This window comes from Phaenicophaeus curvirostris, chromosome 8, assembly GCF_032191515.1.
Source record: "Phaenicophaeus curvirostris isolate KB17595 chromosome 8, BPBGC_Pcur_1.0, whole genome shotgun sequence".
Taxonomy (NCBI): domain Eukaryota; kingdom Metazoa; phylum Chordata; class Aves; order Cuculiformes; family Cuculidae; genus Phaenicophaeus; species Phaenicophaeus curvirostris.
The window spans coordinates 22,326,477-22,352,753 of NC_091399.1; the positions used below are offsets into that span (position 1 = coordinate 22,326,477).

At 46.1% G+C, this 26,277-nt stretch overlaps 2 protein-coding genes across 4 annotated transcripts in view; one reads left to right on the forward strand and one right to left on the reverse strand.

The window, feature by feature from the left end:
* The window catches only part of KYAT3 (kynurenine aminotransferase 3), a 237,203-nt gene that overhangs the window by 93,589 nt on the left and 117,337 nt on the right, over window positions 1-26,277 (forward strand). The window lies entirely within an intron of this gene.
* The window catches only part of LRRC8D (leucine rich repeat containing 8 VRAC subunit D), a 48,621-nt gene that overhangs the window by 15,032 nt on the left and 7,312 nt on the right, over window positions 1-26,277 (reverse strand). Inside the window, exon 2 of one of the 2 annotated variants that reach the window (XM_069862815.1) lies at window positions 25,119-25,258. The gene's annotated coding sequence lies outside the window, so the exon portion shown is untranslated. Of the gene's footprint in view, window positions 1-14,809; window positions 14,947-25,118; window positions 25,259-26,277 lie in introns of those variants that run through there. The other variant, XM_069862816.1, reaches the window with a different exon arrangement.

Here is a 26,277-nt window from a genome sequence, read left to right on the forward strand (position 1 = left end):
AGAAAGAATGTTCCAAAAGACTCGCTGTCTTCCCCCAGAACTGCAGCATTCCTGCTTTAATAAGCCAGCAGCCCTGCAGAAAGGTTCAGTACGGCTCGTTTGTGTTGCTTGCTGCCATTTGCCACCAACAGATCCATACAGCCTCCCATTTAAACATTTACTGTTGCTGAATTTATATTATGATTTGACCCAAACGCTCCAGCTGGAGCTGTAACCTCTGCACCCAGGGCTCTTCAGCAGGGAGCGGGGCAGGCAACCCTTGCCCCCGAAGGCTTATGACCTAAACGTGATTATTTGTTAGGCAATGACAAGCATGCTCATGGCCCTCAAATTCAAAGCAACAAAACAAAACCCATCAGGCTTGCAGAAAAAGAGGGAGAGCAGCGTGGTTAGAAGTATAATGAAACTTAACATTTGAATGCACTGCTCTTTGAAAAGGATTAACGTTACGTGCAGATAAATCCGTTTCCAGTTATGGCATTCCTATATACTTAGCTCTGCTCCTTCCTACTGGTTTGAGGATGATGCTGTCTCACAAATAAGGCTCTTGACCCCTGCCTTTCCTGTAAGACAGGCTGTGAAGCCTTCCCATGCAGTCACATCTGTTTTAAAACGGACAATGACACCTTTTGAGGATGCACTTCACTTCCACTCAAACACAACAGAACTATAAAAGAAACATTTTGTTCGGTCACATCCACGGACAGATGCCACTCCTGCTCCAGCACTGATCACCTTGCCACGATTATCACATCCCACGCGCTCACAGGAACGATTCTGGCAGCCACCTCTGCAGACACGCAGTCACATACCATGTCAGTGTCTGATTTTCACAGCCAACAAGCCCTCTGCTTGGATGGTCAAATGGAGAAATTGGCCCAGCAGCAGCTTTTCTTACTCCACCAGCAGCTTCCCCTTCACAAGGGTGGTCACCATCTGAACCTGTTTTGGCAAGTTACTCATCACTTCAAGCAGCACAACAGCCGCTGCGACAGAAATAAAAGGAGAGTTGCCCTCTAACTGGAGGAAAACAGAACAGATGAGTTTCCTTGTTGCTGTTGTTTTGACACACAGCCAAACCAGGTTATTCCCACATCCTTCAGCCAGGACCCCAGGAGGTTCTCTGCCAGCGCGGGTAACCAGCAAAGCCGGTTCAGAGCACTAGGTCTACTGACCCCGGAGAAGGGTCCTGTCCTTCTAAATCACCTTCTAGCCCTCCCACCCCCAGGCCAGGGTTTCAAGAAGCAGAGGAATCACAAAGTCTGAGCTTGTGCAGGTTCATCACCACCGAGTGCAGAGTCTTGGATCTCACTGTGCTTCCCCAGGCACAGCCCCAGGCTTTTGGAAACAGGAGTGACCCAGCCTCTCTCGCCACCCTGGTGCCCTGGGCAGAACTAGGCACAGACTCAGGACTCGTCCTATAGCAAATTGTTCTGTAACACGATTTCAAAGAAAGGCTCTGGGGAAACCTTAGAGCAGCTTCCAGTACTGAAAGGGGCTCCAGGAAAGATGGGGAGGGGCTCTGGATCAGGGAGTGCGGGGACAGGGTGAAGGGGAATGGTTTTAAGCTGAAAGAGGGGAGACCTAGGAAGAAATGTTTTGCTGTGAGGATGGGGAGGCCCTGGCCCAGGCTGCCCAGAGCAGGGGTGGCTGCCCCATCCCTGGAGGGGTTCAAGGCCAGGTTGGATGGGGCTTGGAGCCCCTGATCCAGTGGGAGGTGTCCCTGCCCATGGCAGGGGTGGGACTGGATGGGCTTTATGGTCCCTTCCAACCCAAACCATTTTATGATCCTATGATAATATCCAGCAGTATTTCTACAGGGATGTGTGACGGACAGCACATCACCTGCTCACATACGCAGAGCAAGAACAAGGGAGCAAATGTTGCTTTTATCTTGTAACAGCGCCAGAAACACCAGTTCCAGTGCAGTGGTGGTAGTGGGAGACAGGACCACTACAGTGTTCCTCTCCCACAGGGATGCAGAGACGTCTTCACACTCCTTAGAGATCAGGTAGCTCTGCCCTGGGTTCCTCTCCTGGCAGAGGGTGGCCTGGAGGAAACCTGCAGCTGCGAGGGGACAGCAGGGACCATCAGATCTGTTTGCATTTCAAATCGTTGACTCAACACAACACGAAAACACAATGTGGCCACAAATTGCCCACACAGTGACCTGTATCCCATCATAGCTGAACGCAAGTCATCTCCGAGACACCAGTTCTATTCAGAAGTTTGACTGGCGCTATTTTAATAAGGATCTACTCAAAAACTACCCAGCTGTGTTGTTTACGTGTCCCTGTTATCTCATCTGCACGCCTGGCCTGCTGCCTGCGCACGTGGGTGTGCAGCGATCACATACGTATGACTGCATCCCCATAAACCATCCGTTGTGAGTTTAGGATTTGTCACGGCCAGACCAAAACATGAACAAAACCATCCTTTTAATTTATTGGAAGGTTTTGTAACAGCCTGTCTTTGACCAAGAACTTTGCCTGCCAGATTATGCAAGTACATTTTTTTTTAAAATTACAATGTTATCAGAGCCCAGAACTCCATGATAGTTTTTGTTCCCTTTTAGGCTACACAGCAATTCTATTCTCTGTTTCAAGTTCTTCAAAGCCTAATAAAAACTCTTTCTCTTAGACATAAAAACACCAAGTGACTTTGTATGAACAAAACTTAACTAAGCCTCTAAGCTTCCTTTAAGCCTTCAGTGGTTTTAGTTTAGGAAGCCAAAGCGAAGGGCTCTTCTCTACCCCCATCACGAAGGGTTGGGACAATCACGCACAGCACCGATCAGCCTTGCAGGACAGACCCAAAATGATGACACAGCCACGTCCAACATTCACAGTGAAGCAGCTCTAGATCGTGGATATAAAGATTCCAGTATTGCACGTGTGCCGGGGCAAGCGGCCGCTTGCCCCGGCACACGTGCAATACTGGAATCTTTATATCCACGATCTAGAGGCATTTCCAGAAATATCAAAGCTGGATCCTTGCTCACCACACATAAGCAGAGATGGTTGCTATTTGTGGGCTCACTGTGCCGCTTGCTCTGTTACTGCTGGGTTAAAACACTCTTTAGATGACAGACCATACGGCAATCCCGCTTCTGACTCATTCGGGGCGTCCTCTCCCCGTCTCGTCACGCCATGCACCAGATGCCACTGCCTTTCACAATACTTGCATTGTACGCTCTCCGTTCCTCACTCAGCTTCTTGGTCTTGGTCAGAGTTCCTTCGTTTTCCAATGAAAAAAAAAAACCCACAACCCCATTTATTTTTGGACAAAGAACTAGACTCTGCTAGCACTTGATGTTTATATTGCATGAAAGGTGTCATCTTCTACTCCATATAGAAGCCTTACTGCTTTATGCATTGCATAATCCCATCTCAAAGAGATTACAGCCCAAAAATTCAGTTGAATTGCATCAGATTTCATACTGCACAACATTGCAGAGGGTTTGAGGAAGGCAAAGTTTCGAGTTTGACCAGTTATAAAAGGAAGAACCTTTAAGTCTGGGCCGCAGGCTCAAAATAGGAATAAATCACACTTTGACCACAGGAAAAGTCATCAAGACATCCTAAAAAGGTTTGCAGGAATTAACAATGTCTTAGAATTATTCCTTATTATGTGACTCTATTCTGACAAGTAATTTAACAAAGACACCATTGAAGGCTGCAAGTCTGCAGGAACTCTTGCTATTTCCATGCAGGTGCACAATTCACAAATAAAACCATTTCCCTCCAGTACTAGAACTCTTCAGAACTCTTCCTCAGGGAGCAGAGCTGAGGCTCTTGCACTCAGTTAATCTGGGGATAATGCTTCTTTGTGCTCTGCAGACTTCCTTGGACAAAGCTGGCCATGTTCATTGATGCTTGCTTTGTCAAATTAGGAGAAGTTATCATAAAGCTTTACTCCTGCCTCTAAAGGGAGAAGGTACAACTGGCTGTGTATGGACAAGAAACAAAGTGAGTAATCATGAAGTGGCTTTAAAGCAAAAACAAAACCCCCATCAAAAATTACACCACTCAAGGAGGTAAAGGCCAACAGGCTTAGACTACAAGATCTTGAGTCGTGTAAATAAGAGCAGTAACGCTATTGTGACTCATTTACTAGGGAATCTTTACTGCCTTCAGTTAACAACAACAACAAAAAAAAAACCTGTGTGATGATGGCACGCTTGAAATGCTTGAGTTGCTGTTTGTGAGTAGCTGTGATTTGAACACAGATCTGAACGAAGAATCTTCTCCTCCCTCCCTGGACCACAGACTCAGAATGAAAGTTCATTAGCAGTGAGCAAAATCAGCAGCAGTCTAATGTGAAACATTCAAACTGTCCCGGCGGGACTTGCGTTTAAGCTTTATAACGAGGAGCTCTGCACCTCTATAATCCAAGGCAAAGGATCAGCAGGGAACAAACAAGAGGTTAAGTCACCACAGCCCGCTCCTCTAGCCTTCTCCTTCCCTCCTCGGAGACAGCCACCACTGCCAAAGCCACAACAGGCTACAGGTCTCGTCCTCTGGCTCCTCGGAGCGGTCCTCCTGCCAGCTGTAACACCATCCCACCAACCACCACAGCACAAACCATTTCTTCTGAGTAATTTCAGTCACTGAAAACCCACCGGATGCAAAACTATAAATTACCACAACCATGTCCAAACACAACATGGCCAAAACACAGCAGCAAAGTGCAGTTATTCCTCTATAGATGAAAGCCCAGGGATTTCCAGTGTTTTCTTTCCTCTAATACACAAACCCAAAATGCCAGCAGCATGTTCCTTGGGAGAAGCCCAAAGACCACTTAAAAGTCTCCATTTTCAAGATGCTTTAGACGACATAACTTATTTCATTACTTTCCTCCCCACTCAAACAAAGTACAAAAGCAGCTTCAGCTTTTTCTGCAATCCCCTCTGACTCTTGGAACTCCTGTGGGCACACAAGAACACCAAGAGCCATGAATACAGCTCGTATTTGGCATTAACTGAGCAACTTTAATTTATGATTTACAATCACATTACAAAACGCACATGCACACAAGTGTGCCTTATGGATCCAGCTGTCTTTCCACAGTTAGTAAGTGATGCAATTTACTCAGTCATCACAGTCCAGATCAGACCAGTGGCACTGTAAGACATCACACAAGCAATACAATAGCATGTACTGAAGAACTACCAAAACTCATTTAACAAATAAAATCCATCTCGTAAAAAATATCCCAATGGGAGCCTTTTGCTGCAGTATATCATCTGAGTTTCAGGCTCAGCATTCCAAAACATTTAGCTTTTTCTCCAACAAAAAATGTAGCTTCTGTTGGAACGACTGCATGCAGGGAAAAGTACGGCATTCATACAAGAGCCACAAAATATCACACTTATCAACTGTGCTTCCCAATGCAGCTCTTTATCTATGACTTTAACATCATGTTCTCCTCTGTTCAGAGGTCCAGCATCCCTACTGGATGCTTTGACAGATTACTGCTACACTAAGCTAGACAGACAGCCCAGGGAGGCAGGACTGAGCTGTTCCTTCTATCCTTGCACAGAGCTCCAAAGGGAGTCCCCTCACTGGTCTCACCTTTGGACCTCAAATGGCTTGACCACTAAATAACCATTCCCACCTCACAGGACAGAGACGCTAAAATGCTTGATCTTTTGCATTTGCTCAAGTTTGTTGTGTTACCATTGTCCCCATGTTTTTGTTTTGTCCCCATGTTTTTGTTTTAAGACTTCCCTTCCCCTCTCTGCAGTTCTGCAGGTCCCTTCCCACCGAGGCTGTTGGAACGAGCAAAGGTGTGGGTCACAGGACACATCCAGGAGCTTTCATTGAGCACGTACACGTGTTTCTGTGTGGACTCAAACACAGAAGAGCTCTCTGCTCTTCAGGTGACATCTCAGGAGCAGACAGAGATGGGCACAGCCAACATGGAGAAGCTGATGCTCCCAGTGTGTGGAGACCAGGAAACGGAAGCAGCAATGAAACAACCCTCACGGTCACTATGCCTGCACCTATACCAACAATTTCTGCCCATCAGCAGCTACCAGATGCAGTTGTTGCACATAAATAAAGCTGTGGGTGTGCCCGTGGGTGTCTGCATGTAACCCTGGGGGGAGAAAAAGGAAAAGGCAAAAAGAAAAATAATGAAGATTGAAACATTTGTAATTCTCAGCTGAAGAACAGAGAGAAGCTTTCTCCAAAGCAAGTGCCAGGAGGCAGTTAAGAAAGGACACTGAAGACTTTTACTTGACAAAAGACACAGCTAGGCCTTTTTCCTTCCACATTTTAAATCTCCTTGCTCCATTCCATTACTCTCTCCACTCCCAAAGACATCAATGCTCAAATAAAGACCTTGCATTTTTTCTGCAGATCAATTACTTTAAATACAACAAAAGGACTCTGGACAATTATAATCAGTGAAAAGCTGAATGCTCAGCACCAGTTTCTGACTGTGATCCACCTATATTCTGCTTGTGGATCAGCACGTCTGCCCTGCAGTCAGAGGCACGACGACACGTTTCAGCGTGCAGGGTGCGTGCTCCCTTTATCACCTCCTCCTCTGCGAACACACACCCTCCGTGCTCCTTCAGCCCACCCTACACCCTTTCTCGTATTAAATTTAGAAGCAGACATGTGAATCACCAGTTCCTGTTGTTGAAGTAGCTAGAAACAGATGTGACGGCAAAAGAAGTTTCCTTGTAAACAACTAAATAATCTGCCCACTCTGTTAGACCCCACTGTTAGAAAATAGTTTTAAACCCTAGAACAAGAGGGTTTGTAGATTTATATGAAACTAAATAATTTTGTTCCCTGAGATGCCTAATCCTTCCTAGAATCGTATTAATTCTTACCCATAACGGTATCATGCAGCAAGTTTCAGAGATTAATTCTCCATGATGAAGAGAAAAAAAAAACACTAATCCCCCCTTCAAAAATGTTGCTTATTAATTCATTGCTTGTGAGTCTCCCACTGCTCTTACTCCATTCCATTCTACTTGTCATTGCTTCAGATGTACCTTCAAGAGGAGGAACAGAAAGATCTGAGCTACTACTTCCCAAACACAGAACAGCATTAACAAGCATTTCTACTTTTCTTGCATGGGCTACGTTATTATCTCCATCTCAGAACTGGAATTATCTATTTCCTAACATGCTTCACCCGTAGAGAACATGCAGAGTTAATTCTCCAACTTACTTTCTAACTCCTAGCGTACGCTAATTCCCAGGTATCCATCATCCCCCGAATCACTGTATTTTGCTTTGAAGTTTCTAGACACATCCTGAAGCCAGAGGGCTGCTACGGTAGTTGTTGCCTTGTTTCTTTAAACCAGAACTCGAGCTTCTGGTATCTTTCAGCTTTTCTTTAGATTTCAACTTTTTAGCTTTTTTAGATCCATTTATCCATTGACATTTTTCTTCTTACAATAACATCAAGTTCTCCGTGATGACAAATCTGCTCTTTGGAAGCATTAAGTGTAATTCCTTTGGGGCTGCTCTCTGTTTGTCCATCCTGTTCATAACTGGGTCACTCTCGATGGTCCCACGGCAACCACCAGCTTCCAGCTGTGTGATTCCAAAGTCCACAATAGCTGTCTCTGCTGAAACCAGAGCTGACCTGCAATGGGCTGAATTTCCACTGCACTGAACACCCTCCCGTGATGCCAACAGGATGTTTAGCACCTCGGAAGCAACAAAACAGAGTGCATAAAGGGAAACAAACCTGTATGTTTGCTAGTTAGTCATTCAGAAACCTCCAAAAAAAACATTTAGGAAAAGATCAATATTAATTTCTCCTATCCCTTGACTGTAAAGGTGAGGTATTTACCACGTCACCAGTTTGGTGAGTCAACCAGACTCACCAGACACGTCCAGGTTCCTCCTCATCAGCGTGGCTGAGGTTAATCACTCCTGCACGCTGCTGGTCGTTCACTGCTTGTCCGATGAAGAAGGCAAAATGAACTGCCCTCAGCCCTGTCCCACCGTGACACTCGACACAAACTGCAGTGGGACACGAAAGGCCATGCCAAGCGCACACACTCCGAGTGCAGGTACGGCATTCCTGGTGTGCCCAGGGTGGAAGCATCTATGCTTCACCTGGATTCACACATGCAGCCAATTAAACCTCAGTACGGAATCAGTCCTTAGCCTCTGGGACCAAATCTTTCACAGGGCAATAAAACTAATGTATTCAGCAAGAAAACCACAACATTTGATTTTGTAATTGCAGCAGTAGTAGGAAAAACATTCAGAACCTTCCAGTTTCACAAGTGTATTTAAATAAATATGCTAACTATTCATACACAGCGATCTGTTAAGCATCTTAGAAGAGTGGTGGTAGCAGTCTACAGATGTGATTCTGCAGTTCAACACACAGGATGGGCTTTCCCACACAATCAGGAGTCCCACACGGCTCCTGAAACACACATCTGCATGCATTTAGAGTAGGAAGCCCTTACAACATTTAGCAAGAATCTAAATTCAGTAGCTGAAAAGGAAAAGAACCTAGGTTCTTGCTGCATATCAGCCACTGCCACTGATTTTGCACAGCCAAAAATGATGAATAAAAAACAAATACAACACTTCAGCCACTGCTCCTCTTGTTGAAACAGCAAAATGGGAAGGGAAGGAGGGGAGCAGAAAGATTGTAGCAGTACATTGAAAAGCAAAATAGGGAGCCCTACCCATACCTTCTTCAACAAATACCCCCCAGATTAGGCAGCAAATATTCCAAACCGCCAGCCTACAGAGCTCAGCCTTATGCACTCTCCCTGTGCTGAATTCCTCTGTCCCCTCCTCTCAGGCTCCAGGTAAACACAACTATGCAAGTTGCCAAAGGCCTCGGATACTCAAACATTCAGCCTTTTACTATTGAACAGATTTTGTCCAAGTTCTCTGGTTCATACACAAATCTAATAAAGCTTTGCATGGGACAGGCAGAATCTCAGTTGGGGCTGGAAGGCCAAGATTTGCTGCGAGGGCTCCTATTCCATTTTATCTTTCTTCACCCTCCTCCTCCAGCTTAGAAACTCTCACAAGAAACCAGCAGCTCTGCCCACCTAAGCACATTCCATTCACTATAGAAGATTAAACAGGTGAACTTGGAAGTTTCTGTAGAAACTCGCGGTCATCACATGGTTAGTGACGGCTTTAAGATGCTGCAACTGTGTCTCAAAGGTCTATTGCAGAGACTAAAGAAATTATGAGAGGAATGTGAACTCTGCTTAAGCTTAGCAGAGTCTGAAGGAGTTGCCTGAACATTAAATTCAGATGAAAGTACAGAGCAGCTGTAAAATACAAGCGCTACTCCCAACTAGCAATACATCTGCATACACATAAACCCTCCCAAATCCTTAGGAACAGCCTTCCTATAATGTAATCCACTTTGAGGCTTTGTGTGCACTTTGGATTACTTCTTAGGAGACAAAACCCATACAAACTAAAAAAATCGATTGATTGAATGGCTTGAGAGTCTCTTCAGATGCCCTCTTCCAGAATCAGAGAGGCCCTCAACTACCCTGCCTCACAGACAGGGCAGTTGAAGCAATTCACTTCAAATTCCCACCTCCAGCTGGCTGCAACGATTTCTCAACAGCATGTGAAGACAAGCCCTTAGCTCCAGAACCACACGAAGGATTTACTCAGGAGCAACTATCCAAAATACCTCCCTCGGGAGGAAAGCCCAGACAACACAACACATTGGGATGCTGGTTCAACACCAAACCAGTCCATGAAGAATGCAAGAATCAGAATCACAATCAGAAGAGCTTGAATTCTGGTAAGTAAATTCATGACTGTGTATCTGCCAGGTTTGTTTTAGAGCAGTATTTCCAATGAGCACCTGGCCTTAGTTTAAGAAGCCTCTTATTCTGGCACGCTTTTCCAAGTCTCCTCTCCACTCGTCGGCTCTCTCTTCCTCCACAGGCTGCATCCCCTGCTGCTCTTCCCCAAACCCCAGCCTGCTTCCCCGTGTGCTAACACAAAACACCACAGCCCTGTGTTGTAAGACTCCAAACATCACCTGAACACAACACAAGGCAGCCAAGGAAGAGGAATGGCAGATCCAGCAGAGGTGCCTTGACTTCAGCTGCTTCCTCCCACGCAGCTAGGCTGGCTCTCCTTGTTTGTTCCTGGGGATACGTCTTCCGATCAGCGCCACGGCCTGCTGCAGAGACAGATCAGCTTTGCTCATCCCACAGTTCGCTGTCACTGACAAAAAATAGCTCTGGAGGGAGAGGAGGTGGTTTTCAGCTGTTTTCTTCTCTACTCCTCTCTAGCTGTTTCCTCTGCCTCTGTCCTCTCCTTCCAGCTTTTATACCTTGCAATAAAGGAGAAGCCATGACTTAATGTCAGAGTAACTGTTTTCTTACTTTATGGAGCCAGTAAATCCCTGGATCTGCCTTTAAACCAAATTAAACAGCAGACATAGCGTTCCAAGCAGCATCCTCACTAGTCTGATGGCCAGGTTTTTCAAGGAAAAGCTGAAAGATGCTGGCATCCCACTTGTTTCCTTACTGAAGACAGCCCAGAGGAGTGGTCCAGATTGATGCTTCTGCCAGGCACCACCAATACTCTACAGGGCTCAAAAGAACCACAGGAGAGGGACATTTGCCTAGACAGGATCAAAAATAGATGGCTTTAAGATGGCTGGAAAGCATGAGATATACTGTTCTTCAGTTTTCTCATGAACAGTAACTTTATTCTTCCTGCCACATTGATCGACATTTGATCCTGTTAGGAACAATTCCGAGGCCTCCCCCACAGAGCATCGAGGCTGCAGCACATTAAAGCTGTTCTTTTCTCCTTGCCTCTAGCGTATTCCTAACATGTAAACAACTCTGCTGTGCACACAAGCAAAGGCGCAGGGAGCCAGTGAAAGCTGCAGCACCGAGGGCACCACAGGAACCCAGCCAGTCCTAATAACCTGGTATTTTCACAGGGCATCACATTTATTAGCTGGAAGCCAACAGCCATTAATGCAAATGTACATGTGAAAAATGATCCCACCAGAAAAGCTGAAAGCATATTAGAGTATTATTTTTCACGGACAGTCATGTTTCACAGGCTTTGTTACCCTCATAACCCAAACACACAAGAGAAGTCAGTCTGAGTGATGGAAGAGCTGTGACAAGGCTTGCAGAGAGGCAAGTGCAGAAAATCCAGGGCTTACTGTCTAAAGAGTTCTCAGCTGATGTAACACCGCGTGACAAATCATGTTCTTGTGCCCAAGCCTGAAAACCTGCACGGCCTATTTCCAGTTCAGCTTAAAAAATAAACAACCCGATCTCAGGTCTCACCGTTCAGCAGCAGGAGATGCCTTGTTACAGAAGGTACCGCACTTTAATGCCAAAGCATCCCTAGCCACATATTTTGGGTACGTTAACTCTCACCTTCCAGGCTCTGGACCAAGTGTGGGAGGCGAGCTGTCCCGGAGAGCTCTGCCCCTGAGGTGAGTTCCAACAGCCAGACCTGATACAAGAAGTTATTCTCGGTATCAGATCCACCCGCTCTGCTGCGGAGTCCCCTTACGGCACCCTTGCTCAGCTCACAAACCTCTCTCCACAAGCCAGCCTGCAAGTAGGAAAAACGAAGGTCTGGAGGAAGCACAGGTCATCTCTGACCCCCATCTCATCCGTCCAGGGTTCTGCAGTGATCCCACAGGAAAAGCAAACTGCAGCTACTCCTGTGTAGGGCCCTCTCTAGAGCAGGTTTCCAATGGCAGGGATCCAGAGCAGAGCAGCTCCGGAGGTGTGAACTGACTACAGCTGCACTGCTGGGTCAAACACCACCACCCAGAGCAGACCAGGGTGCTTTGTGACATCTCCTCCTGACCAGTGCAGCTGCACAGTTTTTTGCCTCCCAAGTTATAACAGAGCCTGGGGATTTCTTGCTGTCCTTCTGCTGACGGCTTTGCTACAAACTGGAGCACATCAGCCCTGTCCCAACACCCACCAGCTTCCTTTGGCTCCCTTCACACATTCAGAAATGTCAGACTACAAATTCCAGACCCTGCTTCTTCCTTCCAGGATGCAAAGCATCACCCTAGTCACACATATCCTTCTCCCCTCCCACTTCTTGTCACATTCTGCTGCCCATGCTGCCACCAGAGCAAATTTTATCTACCTGAAGCCATGAAATCATCCACTTTTTCCAGCACCCCTCTAGTGCAAACTGCTTTCCTGGACTCCTCTAAGGTGAATACCCACTCGATCCTGCACGTGACATTTATCCAGGGAGGTTTGACTGGAGTAAAACAAGAATTCAAGAGGTCTGACTTTGTAAATAAAAATGGCATATCTTCCCCTGCTGCTAAGATTTCTTCATTATCCCCACATTTCCCACTTCCAACCCTTTTAACACAAACTAAAGCAAAAAAAAAAGCAAAAAAAAAAAGCCTTCGACTTCTATATTTTGTGCCAATGTAAATGGTTGTTTTATTACAAAACTCTTCTTACCAAACTAACTGGAGCCTAACTCTGATGCTGTCCTTGCAGAACAGTCTTGCATGCTCTTTTTCCACTTTAAAACCCCTACTTAGGTAACCCTGCACCACACAATAGCCGTTATAAAGAATTTATACAGCAGTGCAACTAAACTGTAGCTTCTGACTAAGGTAAAGTTAAGTTCACGGTTAAAGGAGGCCAAAGAGCATCACTATCTGCAAGCCGGGAAATAGAGACAAGTCTTCACAAACTCAGGCCTTGAAAAGTGCAAGGTTCAGCTCCTGCACCCAGTGTGTCTGAGAAAACACAACGTCACAAACACCGGCACCAGAAGGTTGTAGCTACATCTCGGTGCTAAATAGCTGACAGCCACCCACTTTTTAGAGGAGCCCGATCAGAAGATTTAATGACCACACACACCAGAGAACTGAAAATGCAAAGCATTTCAGGTTTAAATTATGAATGGCGGTGACAGCTCGAGTTAAAATTATTACACATTTTCATTCACCTTTCAAGCTCATAAATAAATAAAAATGAAGGAAAGGTTGGAGAGTGGCTTTTTGTACCCTGTCAGCAAACAAACGCCTTGACCTACATTCACCACACACTAAATAGTCAAGATTCAGTACCAAAAATACCCAGGGCTGCACATAGCATGGTTTTAGTTAATAAAAAGCCAAAACCCAGTTTATCACCTCCTCTAGGACCAGAGCCACAAGAGCTACGTGGTATCAAAGATCTGCCCTAGACAGGAGCACTTGGAGGGTATCAAGGATTTCAATATGTTGCTGAAGCTTCTGTGCCCTCGGTTTTGACTCACCCTCTGTTTTTACCACTTTCACAGAATCACAGAATGGTTTGGGTCAGAAGGGACCTCAAAGTCCATCCAGTCCCACCGCTGCCATGGGCAGGGACACCTCCCACTGGATCAGGGGCTCCTAAGCCCCATCCAGCCTGGCCTTGAACCCCTCCAGGGATGGGGCAGCCACCCCTGCTCTGAGCAGCCTGGGCTTTCATCACAGGAAAACATTTCTTCCTCAGATCTCATCTCAATCTCTCCTCTTTCAGCTTAAAGCTGTTCCCCTCATCCCATCCCTGCACTCCCTGAGCAAGAGCCCCTCCCCAGCTTTCCTGGAGCCCCTTTCAGTGCTGGAAGCTGCTCGAAGGTCTCCCCGCAGTCTTCTCTTCTCTAGGCTGAACTTTCCCAGTGTAAGTACAAAAAGGCACCGTGGACCTTGGGTTTCCTGTTGGACACTCAGCTCAAACACAACCTGTAGAAATAAAAGCCCTCGAGACAAACACCTATCGAGGAAAAGCAAATGAACGTGTACACAAGAGCATACAAACACTGAAAAAATGGAATACCTTCACCCTTTATATATATATACACGCACACAGCAGTGCAACTCAAACACAAGTATAATTAACCCTGACACACCAAAATAATGGGAACATTTTGGCTCTCTCAAAGTACTGTAACCTCATCAAAACGCTCGAACAAAACTTGACATTTATATCTCTATAAATAACCTGTAAGCAAAAGCAAAGAACAAGCAACATTTGAAGTTCAGGGAACTACATCAAAACAAACACGTCCAGGGTACTCAAATGCTAAACTACATGTGGGAATCTGATGATCTTTTGAGTGGCTGAAAGCCGGGACACAGAGGAAAGGGCTTCTTGGTTTTAAATTAATTATTAATCAATCTTTTCAGCCATCAAATCCCTGCAATGACTCATCCACTTTCTTTACCAAAGTCTAAATTGTTATGAGAAGACTGCAATTCCACTGGAACATTACCCTCCTGAGTACAATACTTAACCCTGCGTATGAGAAAGGATTTTAGCAGGTTCACTCCTCTCTCCCACAAAAAGATTACATTCTCCTTGAACTTGAAAAGAAAAATCACTAAAATAAAACCATATGGCAAAACAGTATTTAGGATTTTCACATGGGGAGAAGTCCACCTCAGTTATTCATAGGAAAGCCAGTTTTGTTCCAGTGACTGTGAGCAAGGAGTGAATTCACAGCAGAAATCCTCATACTCATGCCATTAAATGATCCAATTCTCTTAACACTCACACAGACAGTTCCTGCTGTAAAGGAATTCAGTTTTATGGAAGCATGGCTCAATAGGACCTGCTTTTTAAGCTTACAAAAGAACTTGATCCCTACATCCCACATCCATGTAAGCCTCTTTTCCAAGTTAATGGCTCTATTAAATAAACGACGCCGCAGGACTGGAGCCCGGTTGGCGATAGCTTGCTCTTTTTCTGCGCTAAAATTATATCAGAACATTACAACACATTTGCATATCTCCCACACAGGCAGCTTTTTGCCAGTGGTAAGAGGACGATGGCACTGAGGAAACGTACCAGAAGGAGAAGGAGAGGGTGGAGTTCCCTGCAGGAACACCCAGACTGAAGTCCAGCAGCGCCCAGGCAAGGTGCTGCCTCTCTACCAGCCCGACGCCTCCATACCAGCCTCCCGCTTATCAGCATCAAATGTGAAACTCCACCCAGGAAAAACGAACAGCTTCCTATTGTTTCTCCCCTCTCCTCAGCCTCCTGGAAAAGCAGGATCACTCCACACTTTTTCCAGGAGAATGGGTTCCATTTTTGCCTTTTATTCTGTTCTGCCTTGGAGCTACAGTGGAACAGAAGGACCAGGAAAAACATCCCCGCTGGGCTCTCTCTGCCCTACTCTTTTCCATCTGGTTTTCCCGGGAGTAGTGGCAGCCCACACTGCTGCCCTTGAATTTAATCATGCAGAAATAACACAAAATTCATCCGACTTGTCAGTTTTCCAGCCACACAAAAACACCAATTAAAACAACCAGACCTTCCAACATTAACCCAGCAAGGCTGTAAGAAAATACAGGTGGCAGAGCTCTCGGTAGAGTTTGATTTACACGTGGGTGCACAGTTCTCTTCGGGAAAGCTTTCAGTTAGAAAAGAAAAGTGACAACAGTGCAGAAGATTTCTGGCATCTGAGCTCCTCCTAAGCTGCCAGTGAAAAGAATAAAATAAATTAATTAATCCAAGTAAAAGGAAGTGATAAGAAGTTCCTATCAATCACAGGGAAATATCTGCCCTGCCATGAATAGCATGTTACTAAGGTGTGAGAGCAGGTTAAGTGATCTGAAAGTCAACAGTGGAATCCAGTGTTGTAATTCAAGGTGTGCTACGAACCAGAAATTCTAACTTGAATGCTCAGGTCATGCGGAGCCACAGCCTTCCCTCCGATTCTTCCCAGCAGCCCATTTTCCCCATCCTGCCCCACCATGGCATTGCAATAGCCAATGGAAGAAGGAAATTAATTGGGAACTCAGAAAAGTCTCAAATATTGTGTAGGAAAAATCAAAAACAAGCCCATCCAAGTGAGACAGTAAAATAACAGATTAAACGCAATATCCTGTAAACAATTAATGATCACTTATTAATTATTACAGTAGATAGCTGCAGGGAAAGTGCCTTTCTGCCATAACGAGATGACAACCCAGCTAGAAAGAAAGGGAAGGATAAAAGATGGCATTTGCTGCTATCAACTCAGGCTGAGTACTCACCAGCACACGGGACAAGCTCCTGCTCCAGGAAGCAGGCTTTCTGACACCAGAGCATTTAAGATCTAAATTACCAGGGACTAGGGAGTGGAAAAATGCAAAACCACATGAAAGGAAGGCAAATCCCGCTTACAAAACAGCAGTGAGTCAGCTCCTGAGGACTGGTCTGTAACTGCTCTGCAAACAAGATGCACATTCCTTGTGTGCCCTCTGGGTGTTTAGAACAAAAACAAGTCCACCCCCTAAGGACACTTTTAATATGGGAGAGAATATTCCAACAAAGGTGTCGAGAAACACCAGTAACGCTGTTAAACCCATTTGAACCCCAGAAAATGTTTTCAGCCGGTACTGACCCACACAGCCTTTTAACCCTGTGCACATCTAACCACGTTTGGTGCATTTAATAAGCAAGAAAGACTCACAGCCCTTGCCTCAGATCAATCAAACCACTTATCTTGGGGATACCTCCAACTCTGAAAGCTCATGGAGTTGTTTTTAAAAGAATCTCTTTCTAAAATGCCGTGACCTTTAGCCTGCCCAGTTCCATCATCTGTGATCACTGTCCAGAAAGCCAAGAATAAGCTCCAAGGCCTTTTGTGATAAGCTGTGAAACAGCCGTTTAACATTATATGGAACACTAAGTAACATGGCTACTCTCAGCATTTACTTGGAGAACACAACTACATTTGTCCTCATTCAAAAATCAAAGATAGCTGTTGGGTTTTCATAACCTGCCTTCCCCTTTGCAAGTGCCCTTGGCAGCAAGCAGCACTCCTTGACCGCGTTATAGCTCATCCTGTTGTTGTGCAGGGACTATCTGGGGCCGTTCTGGTCTTCTGCTGTTTTTTATTGTTTTCAGATGGTATCGCTGACTGCTGTATTGATTATTTCAGAAATAAAATATACAGATACCCAAAGAATTACTGCAGCACACATGCAGGAAAAAAGCAGGGCAAATAAGTCAACTCAATCAGTAGAGTCAGTGTAGCTCAGACTGGGTTCCACCTGGCTGGAATGCAGCTTTGCGGAGAAGGACCTGAGGATCTTGGTGGCCAACAGACTCAACGTGAGTAGTGTTTGATAGGAACGTTTGGACTCGATGATCCGGTGGGTCTCTTCCAACCTGGTGATTTTATGATTCTCTCAGCCTGAGAGGAGAAGGCTTAGGGGAGACCTTTCACCATGCACCACTACATAAAGGGCGACTGCCAGGAGGATGGAGACTCCCTTTTTACGAGGAGTCACGTGGAAAAGACAAGGGGCAATGTGTACCAGTTGCTCCTGGGGAGATTCTGATTGGCTTCCAGAAGAAAACTGCTCCCCATGAGAAGAGTTAAACACTGGAATAACCTCCCTAGGGAAGGGGTGGGTTCCTCTGCGCTGGACACTTTTAAGGCTCAGCTCAACAGGGTGCTGGGCCATCTCAGTCAAACTATCCATCAGCTAAAAGGTAGGACCAGATGATCCCCGAGTTCCTTTCCAACCTGGCATTCTGTGGCTGGGATGACTTTGCTGACAGTTATTAAAGTAAGACGCTGGCTGCTATTCCGCCTGAACACACTGAACGGAGGCACCCTGACCACCCGCTCCCAAAAGAACAGAAACCTTGGAACTGGCTTATTTCAGGGAAAGGCTTAAAGCTTTTTTTTTTTCAGGCGTTGCTCCTGCAGACTGAATCCCTCTGCCAGACACTGCAGTTCGTCACTGCAGAAGTACCTGGAGGCCTCAAGTAGGTCAGGGACCTGGCACACAAAGTACAGAATCTACGCGTAATACTTGACAGCCCTTGCCTCATCATCTTCTTCTATTTCAAGTGTTTGTCTTCCCACCAACACAGCTATGTCAGCAACCCACACATGCAAAAGAAACTCAGTGACACTGCAAAAAAACGGACCCAAGTTCTACCAGCAATGTACATAAATGCTACCCAACACACAAGGAAAACAGAAGTAACTCTACCCCTCATTAGGATATTGGATATAAGGATCCAGCTAAATGTCAAAATAAAGCAGGTTTGGGGCTTTTTAGGTTGCCATAGCTCCAGCTATTGTAGCAAAGACAGGCAGAGCTGGTGAAATAAGCTTCGGTAAATATTTATGGACAAGAGCTCCAATTCTCATCTTCCCATCCCCTACAAAACTTCTAGTGCAAGAAAGTTTCCCAATTGTTGCCTTCAGCGTAAACCCTGGCTGAGACAGAGCAGGGGTGCAACTGTTCCTGAGTGGCCAAGAAAGCGAATGGCATCTTGGCTTGTATCAGAAACAGCGTGGCCAGAAGGACCAGAATAGGGACTTGTGCCCCTGTACTTGGCACTGGTGAGGCTACACCTTGAATCCTGGGTTCAGGTTTGGACTCCTCAGTACACGGACATTGAGGGGCTGGAGCGCAACCAGAGAACGGGAATGGAGCCAGGGAAGTGACTGGAGAACAAGGGTTATGAGGGGTGGCTGAGGGACCTGGGCCTCTTCAGCCTGGAGAAAAGGAGGCTGAGGGGAGACCTCATTGCTGTCTACAACTCCCTGAAAGGAGGCTGTAGAGAGGGGAGTGTTGGTCCCTTCTCCCAAGTGCCAGGTCATAGGACGAGAGGAAACAGCCTCAAGTTGCAGGTTCAGATTGGAGATGAGGAAAAATTTCTTCACTGAAAGGGTTCTCAGGCACTGGAATGGCTACTCAGCGAGGTGGTGGGGTCACCATCCCTGGAGGGGTTTAAAAGACAGGTAGATGAGGTGCTCAGGGATCTGGTTTACTGGCTGACAGGTACGGTTGGACTTGATGATCTCAAAGGTCTTCTCCCACCAAGCGATTCTGTGATTCTATGAAAACCAAAGCAAACATTAAAATTTGCATAAGCTGTAGGGAGCTAACCGACAGGTAGGGTGCTAAAAACCACAGCTTGCCATACCTGAAATCAGCTGCAGCAAAGATGGACAAATACGTCATAAAACTGAAATGATGCTTAACAAGATGACAGAGATCTTGGCAACCTGATTGTTTTACCAAGCTGACAGCCGGTATCCCTGGTTGTCTTGGTCTAAACACACATACTAGGACTGCACAATCCTGAGAAGGAGGGGACCGACACATTCCCATATCATTAGCCATGCATTTTGCTCCGCACTGCTGTCCCTTACGATACCTCCCTGCTCCACCACCACACCTCCACCTTCCCAAACCCTCAGATACATCCTGCAGAGCTTCCCTGCAGCTTCCCATCCCATTCCCTCAGCTGGAAAAGAAATACTGCCAACGCTGTGGATGTTGACAACAAGTTACCTCCAATCAGCTGCTGCCCAGGGACTAGGGAGTACCCAGACTCGGGAAAAACAGCCGTTACTCATCAACCAGAAGGTGGTGACTTGACATGGGACTGTGCAGCTCTACCACAGCCCATGCCTTCTGGCGTCTAAAGAAAATCCTGTGCAACACCCCCATTTCCACAGCCCTCTTCGTCTCCCCCACGCCACAGGGATGTCTTGTGCGACTGCCAGATCCAGGTGCAAACTATGGATGGACCCCAGATCAGAACCAGATTGTTGCTGTGGGGCAAACAACAATCTGGGGGGTGGGGTCCAGGCGGGTGGTGCTTGAGCTTTGACTCTAAAGCCCCAAACCACCCCGCTTCCTCTGTAGAAAAGACTGAAAAAAAACTGGGCAGGGTTCTACTTAACTTCAAGAATTGCCCATAAAATCACTGCCTGCCTGGGAAAGCATTTTCCTTCAAAAGGCAGCAGATTCAGTTTACATGCAGAAAAATCACATCACTTTTTTGCCCAGCTGCCGCAGAACATAAAGGTTAAGGGAATGGGAGAGAGACTGATGCCTTATTGATCAAATCAATTCTAATTACACACCAAAAACTTTTCCACAGCTGCTTCAAGAAATGCAAAGTCAATAAGTGGAAAGTTTGGGAGTTTCCTACTCAGCAACCAAGGCCAGGATTTTATATATCCAATCACTGGAGACAGTGGAATGTTATAATTGCATGCAAACAAAACTAGAGAAATGTATTATTTATTTAAAGTTTTCCTATCCTAAAAGAGGCCCATAAAAAAGCTGTGGACAGAATAACACAATATTACAGCTAAACCACAGCAACACTAAAATAATTGGTCAACAAAGAGCTGTTTGTTCGGTTTTTCCCTTGCAAATCTCTCCCTCTCCCCTCAGCTCTACAGTTTCAGGCACCAGGCAGTAATGTCATCAACTCAGAATGGATCACAGAATCACAGAATGGTTTGGGTTGGACGGGACCTCAAAGCCCGTCTAGTTCCAAGGACATCTCCCACCGGATCAGAGGCTCCAAGCCTCATCCAACCTGGCCTTCCATGTCCTTCCTGTGCTGAGGATTCCAGAGCTGGTTGCCTTTCACTTCTTACAGTATCTCCTTTTCATCATAAAGAGGTGCAAATATAGAATTAATAGACAACCGGTCAGGCCCATTTACACAAGGGAAAACCAGGTCTTGGAAAGCCCAACTTTTCATCATTCCATCCCAGTTCTTTCTAGGGTTTCTCAATTGTTGGAAGCGTTTCACTTCCCCGTGAAACTCCATCAGGTTTGGACAAGGATGGGCATACCTTACCCCTTCGATGCTGATTTGGTGCTCCACTGTTCAGAGCCAGCCTCTGGCAGAACAAGAGAACAGGCACACTGAGATGGTGCTCCCTAATTCATGAGCGCATCGCCCACCAAAGACGAGGGAGGAAGCTTGAGGGAGCGACCACCCATGAAGAATCTCATCCTATCTACCCAAAGCACACGTCCTGAGACTTCAGTTGAGAACTGAGAGCAGGGAAATACTTCAAAACAACATCATATTGTGTCAAAACACAGGGCTAAGATTAATGCAGTCTGCTGAACTTGGTATGCATCCAGTAGGAAACAGGTCTATCCACACAGAAACACGCTATGCAACATGACACGGAAGGTTTAAAGAAAGCACTGCTGCTCTGAGCCTGCTCAGATTTCTCTCTGCTGCAGCGAGTTTGCTGACAAACACCCATGAGCGCAGTCTCCCTCCTCACCCCATGCTGCCTTCGGCATCACTGCCAGCAGCCAGAAGGGCTCAGGCTTGCAGGAGGACAGGCTGCCTGGAAACAGCCGCGTGCCTGTGGGGACAGACTTTTGGTACCAGTAATGGACAAATCTCCCACCCAGGCAAAGAAATACAGGAACAAGAACAGTGAAAAAACTAAAGAAGTGCTATTTAGCACTTTCCGTATCTACTGTTAACATTGAAAGTGCTGCAGGAAGGACAGGCAGAAAGAACAGATAACCTGACATGAAAACGGTAACGCTGGAGCGAGGCACACGAGTCCTTTTCATCACCAAGCAGCAGTCAAATTGACATCTCTATCTACACCCAAGGAAAAACTTCCTTCTGCCTTGAGGCAGCCCTGGCAACAGCGCTGTTGCAAGCAAAAACCAGTTTATCTGGAGGGAATGTAAATTAATTTAATTCATTTGTCCATTAATAAACTTCTAACTTGTGCTTCTGGTACTGAAACACACACATAGAATCACAGAATGTCCTAAGTCGGAAGGGACTCGTGAGGATCATTGAGTCTGACTCCCGTCCCTGCACAGGACAACCCCAACATTCACACCGTGCGTCTGCGGACATTGGCCAAATGCTTCTGGAATATCATCTGACTTGGCACCAGTGGAAACAGCCCTCGCTCTCTGATCCCCTCACCACACAACAGTGCTTCCCTGGCTGGTGATGGTCCCTCTCTCCTCAGGCACACAGCGGGTCCCCTGTGTCGGTGGAGGAGCCAGCCAAGAGCAGAGCAGAGCAGCCTGCCCTTCTCCCTCAGCCCTTGCTGCCAAGCGCAGCCAATACAACATCCACGGAACCTGATATGCCAGCAGGAGAACCTGCAGGGAGCCCCTGCACACATCTGGAACCAGCACACTGTCTCCCAGAGGCTGAGGGATGCTTTGAAACACACGGCTGTTCAGGACATCCATCTTTGGTCTGCCCTCTGGCAGCCCTTGTCAAAAATCAATTTTGATTTTGTCAAAAATTGATTTTCTCTTCGTCAAAAATTGATTTGCTTTTCCTAAGCGAGCTCCTCCCCATCTCACCCTCCACCTCTGCCACCAGCTCACGCACATGGAACACAAAGGACCGCTGGCACCAGCTACGCTTGGCACTCACTGTGTGAGCAGAGCAGAGCGGGCTGACACGTTAGCTCCCAACATTAGCTTTGGCATCAATACATTTTTGTAATTAACTCAGAGCTGATGTGCAGTAAGTAAATCCATCGGCTTGCCTACCTCTGGAGAGCAAACACTGCCTTACACTGCACAGAGGAGCTACATGCCAAAATGCCAGCAAAGCAGGACACAAATGAGTCCAACCAAGCAAGCAAATCCACCTTCCTTGGATCCCTTCATTCCTGCTTCCAGAAGGGCAGCATTGCTGCTTATTATGTGCCTAGAGCACATAATCAGTTGCTCCTAAATCAAATCCGAAGCACATCACTGCAAGGTGATCTAAAACAAACCACCTATGTTTGAGGATATCACTATTTCTCCTGTTTTTTCAGGGTTCTGCAGCTGCAGAAACCCCTCTTTAAAAAAACAAATCAGAGGAGCTTATAGCCCATGTTCCCACAGAAGAGGTTTTCAGACGCTAATATATGATCTATACATACACATTCCAGCCCAGTAACCAGCTCAGAACACTTGTACAGGAAAGCCCCGAGCCACACTTTTGCATTTTGCTGATTTAGCTCTATTTTTTTCTCTTGCTTCACAGCTATACCAGCAAAAACCATACTGCAGAAGTCCTGCTAGTGGCTGTGAAATACTTCTGCCTGCATAAGCTGCTTCTTTCACAGCACCCACTTTAAACAGCATGCGCAGAAAAATCCCTCACGCAGCTGGAGGGGCACCTCAGGAGGAAATAGTGAGACCGGGTAGCAAAAGCATGTGAAGGCAAAGGCGAGCATTGCATCAGCCTGGCTCATGTCTACAGAAAAAGGGAGGAAGCAGTAACTGCCATCACACCGAGCCTGTGCCAGCAGAAACTAAACTGCAAAGTCACAGCCCTCCTACAAGAAGCAACAGCAGCACAATTCTGCACGCAGGTCAGGCTGACCAACTCGACTTTGAAAGGCGTGGCATTTTGTTTTCTGTTTGGATTTTTGTTTCATGTCTTGCGTGCAATGTATAATCTTGATAAAAAACACAGACTGCCTGAAATAGGAATGGTTGGACTCGATGATCCGGTGGGTCTCTTCCAACCTGGTTATTCTATGATTCTATGAAAACATAAGTGTAAGCCTCTCCATTTATGTCAGGTGGGTACTAATCCCATTTCCCCCAAGAGATGATTAAGGGTCAGCTGGGTTAACTGCTTCACTACTAGTAAGCCACGTGATCACCATTTCTTTGCTAAAGCCCATCTCACAACTCCAAACCATCTGTCAAAGCCTCTTATGGGTAAAACCATCCATGTATTTCCCTATCCAGGAGTAAACAACTTCTCCACTCTTCCTAATGAGCGTCCTTATAATGCAGACTCATCCTGGCTAGGTGAAAAATACTCAATATTAAGAATAGAGAAGTGTGGGTTGTAAAACAACAAAAGAATTTAAGAACGATTCAGTACAGCTATAAAGACAGCCCTGCCTGTGTTGCTACTCAAATAGAAATCTCTTCCTCTTTTCTGTTAAACCCAGATCTGCTGCAGGTTATCCAGCCTGCCACATCACATCAACATAGAAACCAGTAAGGCCTGGCTGCAGAATTTAGGTCAGCTTGTCTGCGGAGCACATAAGGTCTTGCACATAGCCATGAGTTTCCTAGTAATGCTTCAGTAATCCCTCTTCATCCTGCTATACAGCAATTTTACTAGTAGGTGCTAGCTTTCCTCTGGCTCCCCAACAAAGACTCTCCACAGGAGGGATGTTTGCAGGGGAATGAGCCGCTATCTCTTCCTTGGGAAGCAGGAAGCTGGTTGTTGAATCAAATAAACGCTGATTCTTATTTCCCAAGACAAAAAAAGTGATGGATTCCCAATGCACACTAGAAAAGGACTTCCCTTTTTTAACCACACAAGGAAAGAGAGACTCAGGCAGAGCTGGAAATTACATTAAGAATAACTTACTTAACAGATCATCTAAGCAAAACTCCACTGTTTCCACCTGGGTCAATACATACAAAACCAGATCAAAATGTGACTAATTCAGACAGATGCTGGTATTTCTGGAGAGAAAGCATCACTCGAGGTGAAAACCACTGTGCCTCCTCAAAGAATGCTCCCCTCAAGAGGTGAATCACAGTCCACTGCCATCCCAAGCACTGTAAAAGCAAATGTAAGTAGTAGCCCTGCTCGTAAGGGACCTCTAAATGTGCATAAAAATATGCAAAGTCTTTTCAGAACATGGCCCTTGGAGCAGGAGTTCGACATTAAGTACAGTTATGTAAGGAAAATAGAATAAATCAAATACAATGAACCAAAACCTTGAACCCCTCTGACTGTGCTCATACAACAAGATGAGCCTAAGTCTTCTTAAGGATGACAACTCGAAAGACACAAATGCAATAAAAAAATACCATTTTCCAGGAACAGTTATGGGAATCTCAGCAAATAAAAATACAGTCAGCAACCTAACAATTGGTTTTGTCTTATAACCCATCAGCTGCAGGGGTTGCTAAATAACACAGTGCTCCTTGAAAGCTGGCACTTGTGTCTTCTTGTTAGAGCAAAGAATTAAACTCTTTCCTCAAGACATCCAACTGCTCTTCAACATTCAAACATGCAAGAGTATTCCTATTTCATTCCTTCCAACTCACATGGAGCCTGGATGCAGGTACTGGCAAACACATACTGAGCTACTACATCTAACATAGGGCACGTTAGGTGCATAAATCAAACATCCAGAAAAGGGAAAGGCGCTTTTGTTCATTTACCTCGGATCTATTACAGAATTCAAGCATATAACGAGCACCATGCTAGGCACACAGACGATGTAGTTGTCATTACTGGGCCACCATTGTACCACACGTTAGATCAAGCCTTTTTAAGGTACAGCACCCTAATTATATAACTAACGATCACTCCCAACTTCCTTCCTGCCAGCAGACACCTTTTCCCACTCCCAGCACAGTACCTGATCAGACTGTGCTTCTCCTCCTTCCTCCTCTGGCTCCAGCTGGGCTGAGCTCGGGCTCCAGGAGGTTCTGGTGACGGGAACACCACGTCAGGGGCTGATGGTCACTTTCTCATTTTGACAAGCGCAGCAGACTCTTCCTGTATAAAACAAAACCACTGTGAATCAAAGGGGCTGAACAAAGTGTTGATGCTCACAAGGTGTCAGAGAAACGCCAGGCTGCCACACAGAAGCAGGACATTAGTAATCCTTTTGCCACCAGTGCCTGATCTCTGGGAAAGGTTGAGCACACCCCTATTTTCATAATTCCAGAAATATTCTAAATGAGTTGCTTTATTCTTGAAAAGTGGTGATCCTTCCAACTAGCAATTTCCCACAGATTTTTTTAAACATATTGGCTCACCCAGCCTTCACCAGGAGCGCTGCTATTTCTATGTCACTGCTTCCCTACACCACCACAAGAGCCAGCAGATCTTATAGTCATATAAGAGCCAGCAGTCATAGCTGCACCTCCACCCCAGGATAAACACAATGGAGAAGAAACGGGATTCTCCTCCATCCTCTTTTAGCCAAACACTTCCATCAGCCAAGACCTCTGCTTCCACCTCCAGCAAAGCAGAGCCCGGAGATGGAAAGCAACAACTCAGCAAAAGGAACAGCCAGACTCCGGCAGGTAATTCATGAGTATTTATTTCAGTTTGCTGCTTATTAAGTATGCCTTGCTATAAATCAAGTATTGCAGTAATTGCCTGCAATCAACAAACACCAAGAAAGCCGCTGTGTAGCCAGATGCGGCTCCATAACCGAAATGAGTGTCTTAGCAACAGACACGACTCTGCACGGCTCTCTGAGCACAGCAGCCACCTCGCCGCCCTCCTCGTGCATCCCCTGCCCCGCTGCACCCCGAGCAGCACCGCGTGGCCCCGAGCCCTCCCCAGCCCCGCCGGCCGCTGCGTGCTGCTGCTCACCGCGAGGCTGGTCCCGAGCCACTGCAGAAACAACCCAAAACACACATGCGTGCTTCCCTCTTAATTTGTTTCCCGAGGCCTTTTCAGGGCTGGCACCCGCTGGCACTCAGAAGCCCGCAGGATCAAGGCCCGTGTCACGCTTTCTGCTGAGAGCATTTTAAAGGTCAACAGGAACCTGCTGTTCCAGGTTT